Source organism: Phoca vitulina, unplaced genomic scaffold, assembly GCF_004348235.1.
Source record: "Phoca vitulina isolate PV1807 unplaced genomic scaffold, GSC_HSeal_1.0 scaffold50, whole genome shotgun sequence".
NCBI lineage: Eukaryota > Metazoa > Chordata > Mammalia > Carnivora > Phocidae > Phoca > Phoca vitulina.
This window is the reverse complement of record NW_022589753.1, coordinates 3,976,551-3,995,652: the sequence shown is the minus strand read 5'-3', so window position 1 is coordinate 3,995,652 and position 19,102 is coordinate 3,976,551. Positions and strand designations below refer to the sequence as shown.

Sequence of the window (19,102 nt, the reverse complement as noted above, 5' to 3'; positions counted from 1 at the left end):
TTTGTCTACATAAGGTGTGAGGTTGAGGCTGACCTTTATTTTTTGTACCTATGCATGTCAGTTGCTGAAAAAGTTACATACTCCTTCCACTGAACTGCCTTTGAACCTTTGTTCACAATCAGTTGGGTATATTCGTGTGGGTCTAATTCTGTTTTTTAAGAAAATTCTTTTGATCCGTGTGTCTGTTCCTCTGTGAATACAACACAGTCTTGATTACTGTAGCTGTGTAATCCATTTTCAAATCAGGTACACTGATTTGATTCTTTCCATTTTATTATCCTTTTTCAAAACTGAGTTATTCCAGTTCTTTTACCTTTCTATATAAATTTTAGAATAGTCTTGTCTCTGCTCATAAAAAGTCTTGCTGGGATTTTGATAGGAACTGACTTGAGCCTGCGTGTCAGTCTGGAGAGAATGGACATCTTTACTAAGGTCAGTTTTCCAATCTGTGGACACAATGTCTCCTTCTTCACTTAGACTTTCTTTGAGTTCTTCCATTAGTGCTTTGCACTTTTCAGCAAATAGGTCCTGTACAGGTTTCATTAGATTTATACCTAAGTATTTCAATACTGTTGAGTGATTGTAAATGGCATTGTATTTTAAGCTTTGGTTTCCAGTTGTTCATTGCTAGTTATAAAAGTAGAATTGACTTTTGTATGTTGAACTTGTATCATGTGACTTTGATGAATTTATTAGTTCTAGGAATTTTTTTTTGTAGATTTCTTGGAATTTTCTACATAAACAATCATGTCATCTGCAAAAAAGGGACAGTTTTATTTCTTCCTTTCCTATCCATATGTCTTTCATTTCCTTTCTTGCTTTATCACACTGGCTGGAACTTCCAGTACTGTGTTGAATGAAAATGATAAGAGAGGCATCATTGTCTTGTTCCCGAACTTAAGGAGGAAGTATTTCAGTTTTTTGCCATTAAGTGTAATATCAGCTGTAGATGTTTTGTAGATGCTCCTCATCAAGTTGAGAAACTTTCCCTCTATTTCTGTGTTCTGAGAGATTTTATCACGTGTAGGTTTTGACTTTTGTCGAAAGCTTTTTCTACATCAGTTGGTGTGATCATGTGACTTTCCTCCTTTACTGTGTTACCGTGGTGGATCCCATCGGTACATCCTTGGAACCCTTGGCCATGGTATATAGTTCTTTTTATGTTGTAGAGTCTGTTTGCTAATATTTTTGTGAAGGATTCTGCCTCTATATCCAAGAGGGATGTTGCTCTGTAGTTTTCTGTTTTGTGCTGTCTTTGGTTTTGGTGTCAGGGTAACACGTAGATTCCTAAAATTAGTTAGGAAGTCTTCCCTTCCCTTCTATTTTCTGGAAGAGGTTGTGTAGAATTGGCATTGATTCTTTTTTAAACATTATGTAGAATTCTTCAGTGAAACCATCAGGGCCTGGAGACTTCTTTTTTGGGAGTTTTAAAATTACAAATTCAGTCTACTTAATAGAGTGCTATACAAATGATCTCTTTCATATTTGGCAAATTGTGGTAGTTTGTGCTTTTTGAGGAATTTGTCCATTTTATCTAGGTTATCAAGTTTATCTGAGTATCACGCTTATTCACAGAATTCCCTTTTTATCCATTTGGTATCCACAAGGTCTGTAGTGATATCCCTGCTTCTTGCCTGATACTGCTAATGCATGTCTTCTCTCATTTTTCCTTTCTCAATATTTGTAGAGATTCTAAAGATCAATTTATTTATTTTCTGGAAGAACAAGATTTTTCCTTTCATTGATTATATTATTTTTCTCTTCCAACTTTATTGATTGCTTTCCTTTTCCTTATTATCTCCTTCCTTCTGCTTGCTTTGAGTTTATGATGCTTTTCTTTCACTAGGTTCTTGAAGTAGGAGCTTAGATTATTGCTTTGTGGCTCTCTTGTCTAATATAAGCCTTTAGTGCTCTACATTTCCCTCTGAGCACTGTGTTAGCTACACCCCACAAATTCTGAGATGCTGTATTTTCATTGTCATTCATTCAGTGTTTGTTGTTGTTGTTGCTACCCTTGATATTTCGTCTTTAAACACATGGGTTACTTAGTGGTATGCTGATTCATTCCAAGTGTTTGGAGATTTTCCTGTTACCTTTCTGTTATTGACGTCCAGTTTGATTTTATTCTAGGCAGAGAACACACTCTGTATGATTTCAGTTCTTACTAAGGTTTGTGTTATGGCCTGGGAGATGGTCTCTCTTGGTGTGGCATTCTGGATCCCGGCAGGAAGTAGAAATTACACAGGTTAAACAAGAGAAGGTTAAAACAAGAAGTAATACCTTTGTAGAGAGTGACTATAAGATGTAAGGAAACTTTATAAGGTACTTTAGGATTGAGAAGAAGGACAACCTTGGAAGAGGTTCCTACCTCATTGGAGAGGCTATGGCCTGACTCTCGAACAGCAGAGAAACTGGCTGGTTTAGCCAGACTGGAGCTTGCCTGGAGTTACTGGGTGAATGATAGGCCACATTCCAGAGTGTAGGCAGTCAGCAGGTGATGGACAATAGGAGACATGGGTCTACGCTGGGAATCTGGGCACCAGTGGGGACAGAGGCCTTTGGAACTAATGGGCTGCATGGGTGGGAGGTGGAGTGGTTGTCTGTGGATGCCCACCGCAGCCACAGGTGGGCTGTGCCTAGGGTGCAGAAGGCGCTGCACAGCCGTGTGACTCTCCGGCCACAGGCGGGCTATACGCAGTCCGCACAGGAGCTTCGGTTTCCGTGTGTGCGGCTGCAGACAGCTTAGTGTCAGGCTGAGGTTGCAGGATTGCAGGGGGAGTGTATCTGGGGACTTTGGCAGGGGTAGGCTCCAGCAGATGTCCTTGCACCCACACCACTGACCCTCTCCTTGGCCCCTGCTGAAAATTGCAGGAAGCCTCTCCTTCCTGGAATGTCCCTTACCATTGTGCCCTCTTTAAAATCTTAAAGGAATTGCACTGTTTATCCTATAGCATATGTTGAAGGGTGCATTTGGCTCTGACAGGCAATAAATTAATAACTGACACGGCCTGCCCCTGTGGCCACTCAGCTTCCATGTACATATTGGGACTTCCTTAACACAATGAAACAACTCCGTATTTCTGCCTAACAAGATACATCTTTCCTTCCTACAATTGAAGAAGTTTTAACTCTTTCAAAATGAGAACAAACAGTCGTTATATCCGTCATGGGCTATATTAATTACTACTCAAATTCAGTCAAGGGCTTCCTGAATATTCTCTTCCCTAAAGACCAAGTTGTAAAATTAACCTCCAATAACTCATGCATAAAATCTAAAAGTATGAAGAAGGAGAAAGAAGTAGAGGATGATTAGTATATGTAAACAGACCCATCGGTACAGTATGCATAGAGATCACACATAAAGCTATTCTAGTCCTCATTTCTGCAGTTTGCCATGAAGTTGTGGTTCATTCCAGAGTTTCCTTGCCCTCAGGGCAGGACCTCAGCCTGCTCTGGGTTCTTTACCCTTGGATTATATAGTATTCCCTGGAAAAGTTCGAGTATTTACTTTTTTCTCCATCACTCTAGTATGTGGCCAAAGGTCCCTCTGGGGGGAAGGCTTAGAAGGAAGATCGACAGTGTGTCTTTGTGGCAATAGCAGGGGGTCCTCTTTCAGGAGACCTGGCACCTCTGTCATTCAGGGGCTTCTGGCCTGTGAACTGACTTAGGTCTGAGAACTGGATGAAAGGCCATGATTCTCCCGTTTGGTGACTCGAGTCAGGTTGTTTGCTACCACACTTAGAGTGTTTCTTGCCATGTAGACCAAGCAATGTCCTAGTAGGCTGACTACCTTTTTGACTCTTTTTTTTTTTTAAAGATTTTATTTATTTGACAGAGAGAGAGCACAAGCAGGGGGAGTGGCAGGCAGAGGGAGAGGGAGAAACAGGCTCTCTGCTGAGCAGGGAGCCCAACACGGGGCTCCATCCCAGCACCCTGGGATCATGACCTGAGCCGAAGGCAGACACTTAACTGACTGAGCCACCCAGGCGCCCCTACCTTTTTCACTCTTAGGGACACCAGGATTAAGCAGCCACTGCTAAAGATCTCTGAGGCTCAAAGAGTTCTCATTACTGACACGTCCCTACTGCTGTGTGGTTGACATGCCTACTTTGTCTTTGACAATTAAGTGCTGCCACTTGGCCTCTGCAATGCTGGGATTCAGACATCACATTGAAATCAAGGAGCCTATCCCAAGGGTGGCATCCCCTACAGTCATACTTGGCCTGAATAAACAGCAACCACAAAGGTTTTCAGAGACGCAAATGGCCCCTCATTAATGTATTTCTCAATGTCCTTAGAATCTGTTTCCACATATATATTCCCCATGTTTCTATGACTATGTGTTAGCAAAGGCCTCCAGTTTTTTTGGTGGATAAACTGTTTCCTCCTGGGTCACAGTGTATACCTGTCCACCCAATCGTGCTGAGACTTGATTCTCGTTAGGGGTCTTCTGGCAACAGGGTGTAGTTAGGGTGGGTTCAGAGAAGAAAGAGCATCCCCTTTCAAGGTGTCTTCCCCAAATGAGGGTATCACAGGGCTTTTAAGCTGGCAGAGACAGGTCTTGGACATTGGAGGGGAATCTGTTGCTGCTGCTAAGAGAGACTCAGGATGACCCAGACGTCAACATTGTCAATTTCTTGAGGTCCGATAAGATGTCCTTATTCCACGTTCCAAGGATCTCATTTTTTCCCCATTAATGACCTAATTTTTACATGAGAAACTTGGCAAGACTGTGAATTCAGCTGCCATTTTCATTCAGCAACTTACACCATTCCATTTTGTGTTTGATTTTCAGCAATGTCAGCCCTGCGGCTATGAGAAAGAAGAGATTCTTTTAGGGCTGTCGTGGAGGCTGTCTGCTTCTTAGACCATGACTTGAGGTGGGAGTTAACAGACCTGAGCTTGTCATTTTCTCTCCGTAAGCACTCAAGGGCACTCAGAAACATTCGTCCCACACCACAGCCCTTGTAGTCATCATTACTGCCAACGCGGCAAGAGCAGAAGCTACTTGAGCTCCCAAGGCACATGCTGCAGTTGGCACTTTATCACAGTCAACCACAGATGATAGCTTGATTAATTGTGATGCCACTGCATGTCAGGGGTTACAAGCAACACATTTCTCATTGGCAAGGAGCTCCGCATCACACTCAAGTCCAGGGGCATGACCAAATCAGTCCCTAGATCCCATCTTTAGGGATCTGTGTCCTGGGACCACTCCTAGAATTCTGTAGTAGTCTGTGTCTAATCAGGAGACAGAAACCACAGTAGTTGACACTCTAGAAGTTTAACATAAGAATGATGAACTGTAATAAAAGACCAACTATAAGATATAAGGCAACTCTGTGTGGTACCCTAGGGTAGAGAGATTACCCAAGAAAGGGCATACTTGGAAGGGGTCCAGACCTCATTGGAGAAGCTGTGGTTTTGCCACGGAACAGCAGAGAAGTTGACTGGGTTAACCAGACTGGAGCTTGTCTGAAGTTGCTGGGTAAACAGTAGGTAAATACCCTGGAGTGCAGGCAGAAAGCAGGAAATGTGGGTGTGCACTGGGAGTTTGGACACCAGTAGGGACAGAGCTCTTCAGAGCTCATGGACTGTGTGGAGGGAAGTAGGTCTTGCTGAGGGAGCAGCCACTTTGTGTAGATCCCCCCAGCCACAGATAGGCTGTGCTCTGACTGCTGGGCCCCTAGTTTCTCTGTCAAGAAGGCTACAGACACACCATCTCTGGTCTTAGGCTGTACAGTTGCAGAGAGACCACCTTTGTGACCTGTGGTTTAGGCAGACTCCATCGGTTATCCCCATACTGAGTATGCGGTTGCTCTCTGTATGACATTGTAGACATGTAGTTCATCAGAGTCCACTGATGTCATTATTTTACCATTGGGACTGAAGTGTAACAACTTTATCTCCACTTACCCTCCCCCATTTATGGTTATCTTATATATTTTACATGCATTTAGAACCATATCAGACAGTGTTGTTCAAACATCATTTTAAAAGTTCTAAGGGAAATTTAGAATTTACCTATATTTTTATAGGTATACAATATTACCTGTATTTACCTATATTTTTACTCTGTTACTCTTTTTCCTTCTTTTTTTTTTTTAAGATTTTATTTATTTATTTGACAGAGAGACAGTGAGAGAGGGAACACAAGCGGGAGGGGTGGGAGAGGGAGAAGAAGTCCTCCCTCCGAGCAGAGAGCCCGACGCTGGGCTCGATCCCAGGACCCTGGGACCACGACCCGAGCTGATGACAGACACCCAATTACTGAGTCACCCAGGCGCCCCCTCTTTTTCCTTCTTGATGTTCCAAGTTTCCTTCTTTTATTATTTTCTTTCTGTTTAGAGAACTTCCTTTAGCTATTCCTTTAGGGTAGGTCTGCTGGTGACAAATTCTCTTGGTTCTCTTTTATTTGAGAATGTTTTGATTTCCCCTTCATTCAAGGAAGATATTTTTTTCTGGATATAGAATTTGGGTTGACAGTTCTTTTATTTCAGCCCTTTCAAAATGTACCATTTTCTTCTGGCCTCCAAGTTTCTGATGAGAAATTTGCTATCATTAGAATGGTTTTTCCCCTTTAGGTAAGGTATCATTTCTTTCTCATTGTTTTCAAGATTTTTTTCTTTGTCTTTAGAGGTCAGAAGTTTGACTCTGGTGTATTTTGGTGAGGGTTTCTTTGGTTTTATCTTGTTTGGGGTTCACTAGCTTCCTGAGTCTGTAGGTTTTATGTCTTTTGCCAAATTGGAGTTTTCAGCCATTATTTAAGTACTGTTTGAGCTCAGTACCCTTTTACTTCTCCTGCCAGGACTCTGATGACATGAATGTTACACTTTTTGTTAGTCCCACAGGTTCCTGAGACTCTGTTCATTTTTTCAGCCTGTTTTCTCTCTGTAGTTCAGACTGGGAATTTCTTTTATTTTATTTTCAAATACATTGATTCTTTTTTCTGTCCCTTCCATCCTGCTCTTGAGCCCATCCATTAAGTTTTTAAAATTTTGGTTATAGCCTTTTTCAGTTCTAAAATTTCCATTTGGTTGTTCTTTTCTTTCTTTTCTTTTCTTTTTTTTTTTTTGCTGAAACTTTCTATTTTTTAAATTTGTTTTAAGCATATTCATAAGTGTTCATTGAAACATTTTTATGATAGCTGCTCTAAAATCTTTGTCAGATAATTCCAACATTTCTTGCATCTTGGTGTTAGCATCTATGGATTTTCTTTTTTCAGTCAGTTTCTTCCTGTTTCTTGGGTATGGCAAATGAGTTTTGATTGAAATGTAGACTTTTTCGGTACTGTGTTATGAGAGCCTGGATTGATTAAACCTTCCATTTTAGCTGGCTTTCTTTGATACTGCTCAGCAGGAGAAGCAGGTAGATAGACGGCCAGGTTGCTCACTCCGTCTCAACCCCCAAGGAGGAGCTTCTCATTAGTCCTTGGGGAGGGTGGTAGTTTGGCTCCCCACTGGGCCATCACTGATATCTCCCTGGGAGATAGCAGTGCCTGGAAGACATAGGATGCCTTGTCATTACTCCCCACATGGCTTCCACTGCCACCGTGGACAGGGGTGGCCTCCTTGCTGTTAGGCAGTGTGAATGTCCTGACTTTCTCTGGGGCTTCCTCAGACACCACCCAGTAGGTGGGGAAAGTAAATAAACAAACTGTGGCCCACCCACATACTGGAATACAACCCAGCAATAACAAGGATGAACTAATGAAGCACGCAACAACCTGGATGCATCTCAGAGGCATTATGGTGAGTGAAAGAAGTCCGACTAGAAAAGTTACGTACTCTGCAGTTCATTTGTATCACATCTGGACAAGGCAAACCAACAGGGACAGAAATAGATCTGTGGTTACCCGGCTAGGGGAGGGGAAGGGGGTGATCAGAAGAGGTGTAGGGTAACTGGGAGGAGGAGGTATTCTTCTGTATATCCATTCTTATGGTGGCTACACTACTGTGTCTGCTTATCAAAATTCATAGAACCATATACTAAAAAGGTAAACAGTACCGTATGTAAATTGTAGCTTAATTGAAAAAACAAAGTTCAGTGCATCCTGGCACTGCCAAAAGATGGAGAAGTTGGAGGAGTATCATCGCTTGTCAGCCAAAGCATCATCTTTGTGGGTCCTAATTGACATGCCTTTAACAAGTAGAGCCCACAGGCCCCTGTAGTGTGGATCCGTGCATTGCATTCAGTGCACACAAGGTGCATATGTACAAAGAATGCCTACCCATATGCGGCATTCCCAGAGTGGGCAGTTGAATAGGTAGGGGTTAACTCTTGTAATCTTCTGAATTCCATCAATATTTGGGACCCTCTGTCCTACTCTGCTTTGAATTCAGCACCACATCTGTTTGCAGTTTTCCTGCCTAATTAGTATAATCATAGATAACAATAACCATCTCCAATACCGTATTCTGAATTATGTTATTTCATACCGTAAACACACAAATCTGTTTATAGCCTGCCAAGCGATCATGAATTATGGTGTTATGTACCATTTTATTTTATGTGTCCTGAGCTGCAAGAGGTCATGATAAGCCTCCAGCATGGCCAGGCCTGTGGCGCGGAGAACTGGTGTTGGGATGCACAACAGCTAGCAAAGGGGACCTTCAAACTCATGTTCTGTGGATAAAGGGAGGTGGTCCTGGAGGACGGTTCTCCCCTTTGGGTTATCCCCATCTCTTGGCCAAAAAGAGAGCTCTAAGCTGTGCTTTCTCCATCTGCCATAGAGGAGAGTAATAGTGACAGTGGTGATAGGGACAGGCCTCTTGTCATCTAACTGGGAAGAGTACCTCTATAGCTACAATTGTAGGTCACTTGGTACCTAGACATTTTTCTCCCTGCTTTGCAGTTGAGGAAACAAAGGTCCAGGGAAACAGACTTTCCCTGAAAGAATCACAAAATATAGTTGGGCAGGTTGGTATCTGTGAATGAATTTCCTTTTCATTTAGTGTATCATGTCTCAAGCATGCCGAACACATTCCCACCTCAGGGCCTTGGCCCTGATACCCCTGTGGCTCACTCCATCACTAGCTTCCTGTGTTTGTTTAGACATCCTGACCCATCCCATTTAAAATGGCAACCCTCCCTCCTTGCCTGCCTCCTCCCACACCCCCCCACCTCACTCCTACCCTTCCTTACCATGCTCTGTTTTTTTTCCATGACACTTATTTTCTGATGCATTATATAATTTATTTAAAAACAAAGCTCTCTCACCTGTCTGTGTACTGGTGTATCATAAGGGAAACCAGCACATGAAATAGCACCTGACGCGGAGTACATGCTCCATAAACATTCGAATGGATGAAAAAATGTATTTTCAATATGTGAAAGCTAAATTGGATTCCTCTATTTAATGTCATCCTGAGCAGTGCTAATAATGTACATTCTACCACTTCTTGTTTGAAATATTTTACTAAATAAACTGAGTGCTTTGTTAATGTGAACGCCCCCATCATTTTGGCACAGCATCCAGCTGATGAGACCGAGTATGGCAGAACCTACAGTATTTTCTAAGCCAGGTAGAGTGGGATATCCATGCTGCCAACTCTCTCGGCCAGTGAGAGCTCTCCTATGTGTCCTGTGGCCTCTCTCCTAGCTGTTTCTTTTGCATTCTAACAAACAGTGTTGATCTCAAATGGATGTCAAAAAGCATGCGAGTACTTGAGCTGGATTGCCTTAAGAACCGGTGGAAGATAATCTTGCTATGGGTTAAAATGCTAATTTTAGCTATCGAGGCCCTTCAGAGAAGTGGGCGAGAAAACAGAGGGCAAGGATCAGACACAGAGGCCATGGTCAAAGCTAAGTTAGCCTGGAGGGTGACCAATGGTGGGAGAAGGGAAGCTGAAGAAACTCTTTGTCAAGACCTTTCAATATTTGAAGAAAACAGAAAGTACAATGCCACTGCCAGAGGACCTCATCAATTCTGACCCCTTTCAATGCTGGTGCAGTTGTCTGTCCCAGCAGTGGATCCTGGGAAAAGTGGGTTATCGTGGAGTCACAGCCTATGAGGGATATGGTAAGGCAAAAATCACCACTGGTAAAAATTACCCTTCAAATTCCTCAGGTAGGCACCATGTTGCTATCATACTATTCAGTTAGCTCTTGCTACCTAACAACCCCAAACATAGTGGCTTAAAATGACAGCCATTTGTTGAGCTTATGATGCTGAGGGTCAGTATCTTAGGCTGGCCTCAGTCTAGTGGGTCTTGTCTTGGCTGGGCTCACTCAGGTGTCTGTGGGCAGCAGCCAGCTCTGCTGGGCACTGGCTGGACTAAGGTGGCCTCACCAGGAAGGCTTGTCTTGGCTCCACGCGGTCTCTCGTCCTCCAGGCGGCTAGCTGGGGCTTGTTCTCATGGCTGAGGCAGAGCAGAAGCATACGGAGTTCTTGAGTGCTAGGCTCGGAACCAGCTCACAGTTATTAATGCCACCCTGTCACCCAGAGTCGAGGGGTAGAGAAAAAGTCCCCTGATCTTAATGGGAAGAGCAGCAAAGTCCCCTTGCAAAGGCTGTGGAAACAGGGAGGTGTGAGGGATTGAGGCCGGTTTTTGCAACCTGCTAACAGTATTTCTCAGTACCTCAAACTCAGTCAGTTTTTCCTTTGGTGTTAAAGCTTATCTCATTTCTTTGTTTGATCACCGCATGCAGCAGGGGACTTGTCTAGTCGATGCACGGTGCATGAAAAATACCGCTAGCACTGGGATTATGCTCAGCAGTGAGGTGCTCATGGCATGAGAACCAAGTGGGCTTCAAGTCCGCTCATTTTACCCTGCTGTTTGCTTCTGGAATTGACTAGGGGCATTGCCAAGAGATTGAAATGATTATTTTCATTTTTGCTCAACCTCCCCACATGTTGTGGCTCTGTTGTATAAACCTTTGGGGTTTCTGAGAGATGAGAGACTGGAGCAGCACGGCTTGGTCCATGTCAAGTGAGGAGTCTCTTTACACTGGAGTTTCATGGACACGAGTCTCACCTGCCCCTCACGCCTGACTGTGTGGGGACATAGGAGCTGGGGGTGTCCTCTGCTTTCATTGGGACCTGATTACGGTTGACTTCTTTCTTGGGGGGGGACAGGGTGGGCAGTCACTGGATGGGTCACTGAATCTGCCATGGGGCTGACATAGCTCCTCATCCAAGTTAGGCCATTTCTTTATCTTCTCCAACGCTGCACTGATTCAACAGTTAATTTATTGAATACCTACTATGTGCTGGGCCATGTTTGGGACACTGGGCCATCTGGGCCAATGGTTAATATACAGCCAGTAAATGTAATGATTCTGGGAGAGTTTCATGGCATGAAGAAACAGAGCTCACTCTGCCGCTTGGGCACACATAGAACAGAGCGCTCCTTTCCTTTGCCTGTGGTTGACTGGCTCTTCTCTAAAGCCCTATTCCTGGTTAGCGGGAGGCGAGAAGAAAAGTTAACATGTATTTATTGACTCTTTTGAGCTGGTACTTTAGGCCAGGCACACTTACAATCCATGTAACTCTCACACCACCCTATGGGGGAGGTATTACTGTTTTCCTGTTTTACAGTGAGGAAACTGAGTCACAAGGAGGTTGTGCAGGTCATGTGAGGTCACAGCACAAATAAGTGCAGGGTGGGATTTGGACCCTGCCTTCCAAGCCCACTCTCTAACCACTCTGCAGAGCAAATTAAAATAAATGTCCAGTTCCTTTGCATCCCCTCATCTGATATCTTTTTGCCCCTCCTCCACCCACAGCATCTCCAAGATGGCATCTGTCAGTCTACTCAGCCTGTTCGGGGGTTTTGTTACAGAGCTGTTCTTCCTACCAGGTGCCCCCCTTCCCAGCACCATGTGAGCCCCAAGCCAGACCCTGTCCAGCCTCCAGGAAGATCTGTGACAGCTCAGGATGGCTCAGCCCCAGGGTCCTCCCTCTGCCCAGCCTTGCCTTACTCTGGCCACCTCCTTGCAGAGGGCTTCAACAGAGAGACGGGGGACAGCCTGGTGTTGCCCAGGCTTACATCTTCTCTTGTCCTGCTTGCCTTCCTCTTCTGGGCCCATGCCCTCCTCACCGTCTTCCAGGGCCAGGAATTGGAGCATTTTCTTCTGTTTCCCATATGAGTGTCCTGGGGCTGCTGTAACCAAGTCCTCCTGGGACACTGGGAGGTTTAAAACAATGGCAGTGTGGTCTCCCATGGTCCAGAGGCTAGAAGTCTGAAATCCAGGTGTGAGCAGGGCTGGGCTCGCTTTGCCGGCTCTTGGGAGGCTCCTTCCCGACTCCTGGACTCTTGCCGCTTCTGGTGGCTCCAGGTGCCCCTTGGCTTGTGGCTGCACCCCTCAGTCTCTGCCTAGTCGCATGGGCTTCACGTTGGCTGTCTGTGTGTGCCTCTGCATCCTCCCTCTTCTTACACAGACACAGGTCACTGGACTTAGGGCCCACTCACCTCCAGGTGCAGGTCCTCTTGTCTTGGAGCCCGAAACGTCAAATGAAGATAGAAGGTAATTGTAAAAAACCTTTTGCCCTCAACAGCAGTATCTGCTCTCAAGATTATTGTCTTACCAGAAATCCTGTTGTGCAAGCGGGAAGCTGAAGCTTACTTACCTTGTTTCTCTGTCTGTCTTCCTTCTTCAGGAGGGAGCACGCTTCCCGGCAGCTTGCCTTGGGAGAGCAAGTCTCTCCCTCCCTCAGCATCGCCCTCCCCTGGACCCGCAGCAGCACCTTCTGAAGCCCCTGTAAAGCGCCGGGGCTGCTGACTAGCACACGGCAGGCACTAAATATGGCTCAGCTGTGCCGCTACCGACCTGAGAGATTCTCCTCTCTTTAGGCTGATAGGCATAGACGCCTTAGGCTGGCCAAAGCGAAACTGATTAACTTGGAAAAGGAAAAAAGAGAGAAATGTCAGTAACTGTTAGCGGATTGTTCCCCTTTTGCACTTATGCTGTGATAAGAGCCTGTGGGGAGTATCTCTCTTATCCTCCATGTTGATCCCCATTTTACAAATGAGAATCCTAAAGTGAGAGGAACTTGCTGCAGCCAGACAGTGGGTAAGTGGCAGAACTGGAATTTGAGCCAGGAAAATAGGTCTTTCTTCAGCCGGGGACCCCGGGCCCCAGGGATAGCTGACCAGAGATGCCACCTGGCAAACGTGCGGCCTTCAGCAGAGGGACAGAGCTCCCTCAGAACCAGTTCTGGCCTGGCTCTCCTCCTTCCTGCTCTGGGAGCCGTGGCTACTCCCTTGGGGACACAGGGCAGAGGGAAGAAGATCTGATTTATCTGGAGGGCCTAGCTGAAGTTGTCCCAGGTCAAGATCTTAAATTAGAGGTACGTTCCCCAAAGCATGGGACCATACCGCTTGGTTGTGCAAGATCATCTGAGGGCCCCACAGATACACGTTTAAAAAGACTGTTACATATTTTAATAATAGTTCGAAGAAGAAATACTCTTTTTTCTCCAGTTATTACAAGAATGTATTTATTTAATTTACTCTGATAGGCAAAACATGGCATCATGTATACACCTTGGATTTCTTGGCTGATAAGGGTAAACGTCTTTTCACGTGTCTTTTTAAACACTGTTCTTCTGATTTTTTAAATTTTAAAAATGAATAGACTTAGTTTTTTTTAGAGCATTGTTAGGTTTATGGAGAAATGAAGGGAGAATACAGAGAGCTCCCGCATAGCACCCACCCCCAGCCTCCTGTCCACTTTGGCCTCCGTTTAACGTCTTGCATTAGTGTGGGATGTTGTTATAGTTGACGAGCCAGTATTAATGTGTCATTATTAACTGAAGTTCAGAGTTGACATTAGGATCACTCTTGGTGTTCTGCATCCTGTGGGTTTGACAAATGTATAATGATACATATGTGCTGTCACAGCTTGGTGGCTCATCTTGTTCTAGCGCTGGATGATACTCCGTTGTCTGCATAGACTGCAGTTTATCCATTCACCTGCTGAAGGACATTTCGGTTGCTTCCAAGTTTTAGCAATTATGATGAAAGCTGCTATAAGTATCCGTGGGCAGGTTTTTGTGTGAGTGTAAGGTTTTGGCTTGTTGGGTAATGATATAGCACTCCCCCTACCCCGTACCTTTTTTTTTCCTACCTTTTGAAAGTTGTAAGATACACATAACATACAGTTTATCATTTCAACCATTTTTAAGTGTGCAGTTTAATGGCACTGAGTACATTCACATTGTTGTGCACACAGCTCCCCTTTAAAGTAACCATATTCCACGGGCCCCTGGCTGGCTCAGTTGGAAGAGCATGCAACTCTTGATCTCAGGGTCATGAGTTCAAGCCCCACGTTGGGTGTAGCGATTACTCAAATAAATAAACTTAAAAAAAAGAGAGAGAGAGAAACTTAAAAAAAAAAAAGTAACCATATTCCAGCAAACCCCAGTTACCCAGGGATGGGGAGGAAGTAAGGGCCTGAGGGGTCCCCACATGGCACAGCAGGTGACACACTGTGGCTTGGGAAACTTTTCGCTAAAACAGTGGACTTAGCACCAGGTTCTTCCTGAAAAGTTCAATGTGTTTAACATGTTGGGTACATTTCTCCATAGCTTTCTCTTTCAGGGCCCCAAACATGCTGTCTGTGGCATTTCCATGCTCTTTCTTTGCCCAGGCCCCGTTATGGGTTGTTTTTGAAAAAAGGGATCTTTGGAAATAGTCACTTTCTTACAACTTTCTGCCGCCTCTCCCTTTAAAGCTGCACATTCACAACAAAGAGTATTACGAGCTTGGGGGGCTCAGAGGAGGTGGGGGGTTGCACATGTGGCAGAATGGAGGCGGTGAGGGGTTCTTCAAGCTCTCTGCGTGGTAGACCCTCAGGACGGCAAGGAGGCGAGCGCCTGGCAATGAGTCTTGCCAACCAGGTGGTCTTCCCAGAGCCTTCGCTGACATGCCTGCCTTTGCCACCTTGTGCCTCAGTTTCCCCATTAGTCCAGTGGGGATAATAGGACCTGCTACCGCCTTGATTCAGAGTGAGAAAAATTAGTGGCGGCCCTTTGAGGTTTCCCTGAGAAAAGTGCCATCTCCCTGGAGGAAGGTGTTAGTTGGCTCATTATCTTGCCGGCAGGGATCAGCTGCCCCTAAAGGGTGTCGATTTTACTGTGGTCACAGAACAGGCTACAGAGAGAGCAAAATAATCATCATGGCAGGTTTGTCAGAGATGTAGCACTCATTTTCTGGAATTTCTATCTTGAAGCCCCGTGCTTCCCTGAGGCAGTCTGGGCTGCTTTTCTCCTTCCCCCAAGGGTGGGCTGATTTCAAGGGGCATATGGTGCTCAGCCCTCAGCTCCCCATGCAGGACCCCTAGGGCCCAACTGGAATTTTCCTGGTCCCTCCAAGGCCCCTCTCTGGGGCTCTGGTATTCACTCTGGAGCATGGGAACCCCATAGGCTTCCTCCATCCTGCTTGCCTGGACACGCACAGTGGGCTGTTTTTGCTCTGCCCTGGGCCCTCACCTGATTGCCCCAGGGAGTGGGGTCCAGGTCACACCTCCACCCAACTCCCCCTGAAGCCAACTTGGGAAGGCTTCCTCCTTTTCCTCCCACCTCTCCTTCTTTCCACCTCCTCCTAACTCAGGGACCATCATAACTGAGGACTGGGAAATGGATTTCCTCCTTAGGGTTTAGGCTCTGGAATCCGGAAGACTTTACTCTTTTTCTGCCACAACAGCTCCAGCAAAGCCCTGCCTACCCATCTCCCCCTGCATTTGTAGGAGCCAGCTTCGGGCAGCACTGCGGGCCTGACGGCACTGTGGGACCCCCGGAGCTGCCCGGTGTGTGCGCTTGCCCAGCGGCTCAGCCAGCATCTCACTGCTCTCAGGAGGACCCTCGGTGCGGGACAGCGTCCTCACTATGTGGGGTTGCTGAGATAATGTGTTCTCTATGGTCTCTGTATTCCCCCTCGGAGTCAAGCTCTACCTGCCCCGTGACACACACTTTGTAGCTTCCCTCACCTCGTCTTTCTCTCTCCCTTATGAGTGTTTCCTAGGGTCACGTCCCAAATAGAATCCTTGTGATGACATCTCTTTTTGGGGGACCCAACACGAGACAGCCTCTCTTCTCAGGAGCAATGAATGGGGCCTGCTGACTGATGGGGGAAGAGACGGGGTAGGAGGGAAGAGAGGGTGGAGGAGGATTCACTAGTTAATAGTTCAAAATACCAAGGCATATCTTTGGAAACCCAAATAAGTGGAGCGCTTACTCCATGCCTGGCGCCGCGCTCCATATTCTCACAGACTGTTTCAGGAGATCTCCCTGTAGCTCTGCCCAAGTGACCTGTTCTCAGAGCTGAGGGATCTGGGTCTCAGGGATACCCACCAGCAAGCCAAGTGAGCAGGGACAGGAACTCAGTCCGATGGTTCCACTGGGAAGGATCTCAAAATTCTTCGGCTAGTAGGAGGGACGCAGTGCCTTGAGGTAAGCCATTGTTTTTCCTTGACGTCAGCTCTGAGGAATTCCAGTACCTTCTTCTGATCTCTAAAGATTTTTGTCTTTAAATCTTCCCTTAAAAAAATTATAACCTGTCAAATGTTTTGAGGCAGCTGGCATGGTGGCATGAGATCTGTAACGTTAAATAGGTCTATGAGGAACAGAGAATGGGAGAGTTGGTTTCAGGATTAAAAAAAAAAAGACTGGCTTGTGGCATTTGCTGATTTCTGTGGTGTGAATAGCCCCACCATGGCCAGTCCCAGGCTATGAACATGACATCACTGAACCCAAAGTCGGGACGATACCAGGATATGGAGTGCTGCACCATCATATGGCATTTCCATCATGCCGAGGCAGTCAACAAAAACAACCCTTAGAGTACCGATAGTGGTAAGATGAAATAAAATGATGAGCAAGTGATGAGCTTTAAGTATTTAGTACCTTTTTTATTGAGGTAAAATTCACATAACATCAAACTCACCATTTTAACTATTTTAAAGTGGACATCTTGGCGGCGTTCAGGTACCCTGATAATGTGGTACCACTCTGCCAGAACATTCTCGTCACTGCAAGAGGAAGCCCTGTGCCCCATCAGGTGGCCCCCCGTGTTCTCCCTCTCCACCCCTCACAACCGTTGTAACCTGCTTTCCGTGCCTGTGGACTTGCCTCATCTGGGTTTTTCATATAAATGGAATCACACAGGCTGTGACCTCTTTGGTCTGGCTTCTTTCACTCAGCATCGTGTGTTCAAGGTTTGTCCTGTGGTAGCGGGTGTCAGCTTTGCTCTCGTTATGGCTGGAGAATATCCCATTGTGTGGATGGCCTGCATCTTGTTTATCCATTCATCCGCCAGTGGACATTTGGGTTGTTCCCACCTTTTGGCTGTGTTGAATTGTGCTGCTGTAAACATTCATGTACCAGTTTTTATATGAATTCCTATTTTCAGTTCTTTGGGGTGTATACCTAGAAGTTGAATTGCTGGGCTGCATCATAGTTCTATGTCTGACTTTCTGAGGAGCCTCCAAAATGTTCACCATCTTGTATTCCCGTAAGCAGTGCTCATTCGTCATTTCCAGCTTGTTGTTGTTATTGCTAAAGACATGCTGGTGTGAATTCATATCTCATTGTGTTTTTGATTTACATTTTTCTAATGACTGATGGTATCGAGCATCTTTGCCTGTGCTTTTGGCTCTTTGTAGATCTCCCTTGGGGAGCTTATTTTTTAGTTGAGTTGGTTGTCTTTATTGAGTTGTGAGAATTCTTTATGTATTCTGGACATATCAGATACATGATTTGCAAATACTTTCTCCCATTCTGTGAGTTGTCTTTTCACTTTTTTTTTTATTATGTTCAGTTAGCCAACATATAGTACATCTTGGTGTCCTTTGATGCACAAAAGTTTAATTTTGGTAAAAAAAATTTTTTTTAATTGGTATAGGGGTGCCTGGGTGGCTCATTCAGTTAAGTGTCTGCCTTCAGCTCATGTCATGATCCCAGGGTGCTGGATTGGAGTCCTGCATCGGGCTCCTTGCTCAGTGGGGAGTCTGCTTCCCCCTCTCCCTCTGCCTGCCACTCCCCCTGCTTATGCTTTCTCTCCCTCTGTCAAATAAATAAAATCTTTTAAAAAAAATAAAAAGTTGATATAAAATCAGATTTAAAAAGTTAGTATAAAATTACATAAAACGTGATTAAAAAATTTTTTTAATTGCTTGTGCTTTTGATGTCATATCTAAGAATTCATTGCCAAATCCAAGGTCATGAAGATTTACTCCTACATTTTCTTCTAAGAGTTTTGTAGTTTTAGCTCTTACATTTAGATCTTTGGTCAATTTAGAGTTAATTTTCGTATATGAAGTGAGATAGGGAGTTCAACTTTATTCTTTTGCACGTGAATATCCAGTTGTATACCTTTGTTTTTAATATAACTTATAAGTTTATATAATTTAACTCTTAATTATGGCCATGTTTAACAACTGGCTTGCAAAATTCCTGAAAATCAGCTCTCATGAGCCAGCGTGAACTGATGTGAGCCGTTAGGAGCCGGTTCCCGCATGCCAGTACTTCTACCTTACCCAGCTTGCTGCAAAAACCTGCAGTATGTATTGTTTTTCTGAAGGAGCTGAGCTGGGGGATGATCAAAGTGTGCTTATGGAGCTCCTAGGGGATGGGTGTCTGAGCAAGAAACATCTGGAGACCCTGTTCCTTTAACCACGGCCTGTCCTGCCTCTTCCCATTGTATTTTTTTTTTTTTAAGATTTTATTTATTATTTGACAGAGAGAGACACAGAGGGAACACAAGCAGGGGGAGTGGGAGAGGGAGAAGCAGGCTCCCTACTGAGCAGGGGGCCCGACGCGGGGCTCGATCCCAGGACCCTGGGATCATGACCCGAGCCGAAGGCAGACGCTTAACGACTGAACCACCCAGGCGCCCCCCCGCCCCCCCCCCGCTTTGTATTTGGCTTTCTCTCCCATGGTTTGAAGAACATGGCTGGGTCTCTCTTGCTGTCTTGCCTCATATTTGCCCAGCTCTTCCCTCTGGCTGAGAGGGAACTGATTGTGTCCCGGTTGGATCTGGAGGGGTTTTGGAAGCCCCACCTTTGAGCAGAGACCCAAGCCTGATCCTGAGGTTGAGGAAGTGCTCCTTATCCTGGTGGGGGTGGGGTAACCAGATAAAGTACAGCCTGCCATTACATTTGG

General features: G+C 45.3%; 1 protein-coding gene across 1 annotated transcript in view; it reads left to right on the top strand.

Moving 5' to 3' along the window:
• Positions 1-19,102, top strand: part of ZNF831 (zinc finger protein 831) — a 110,019-nt gene that overhangs the window by 18,507 nt on the left and 72,410 nt on the right. The window lies entirely within an intron of this gene.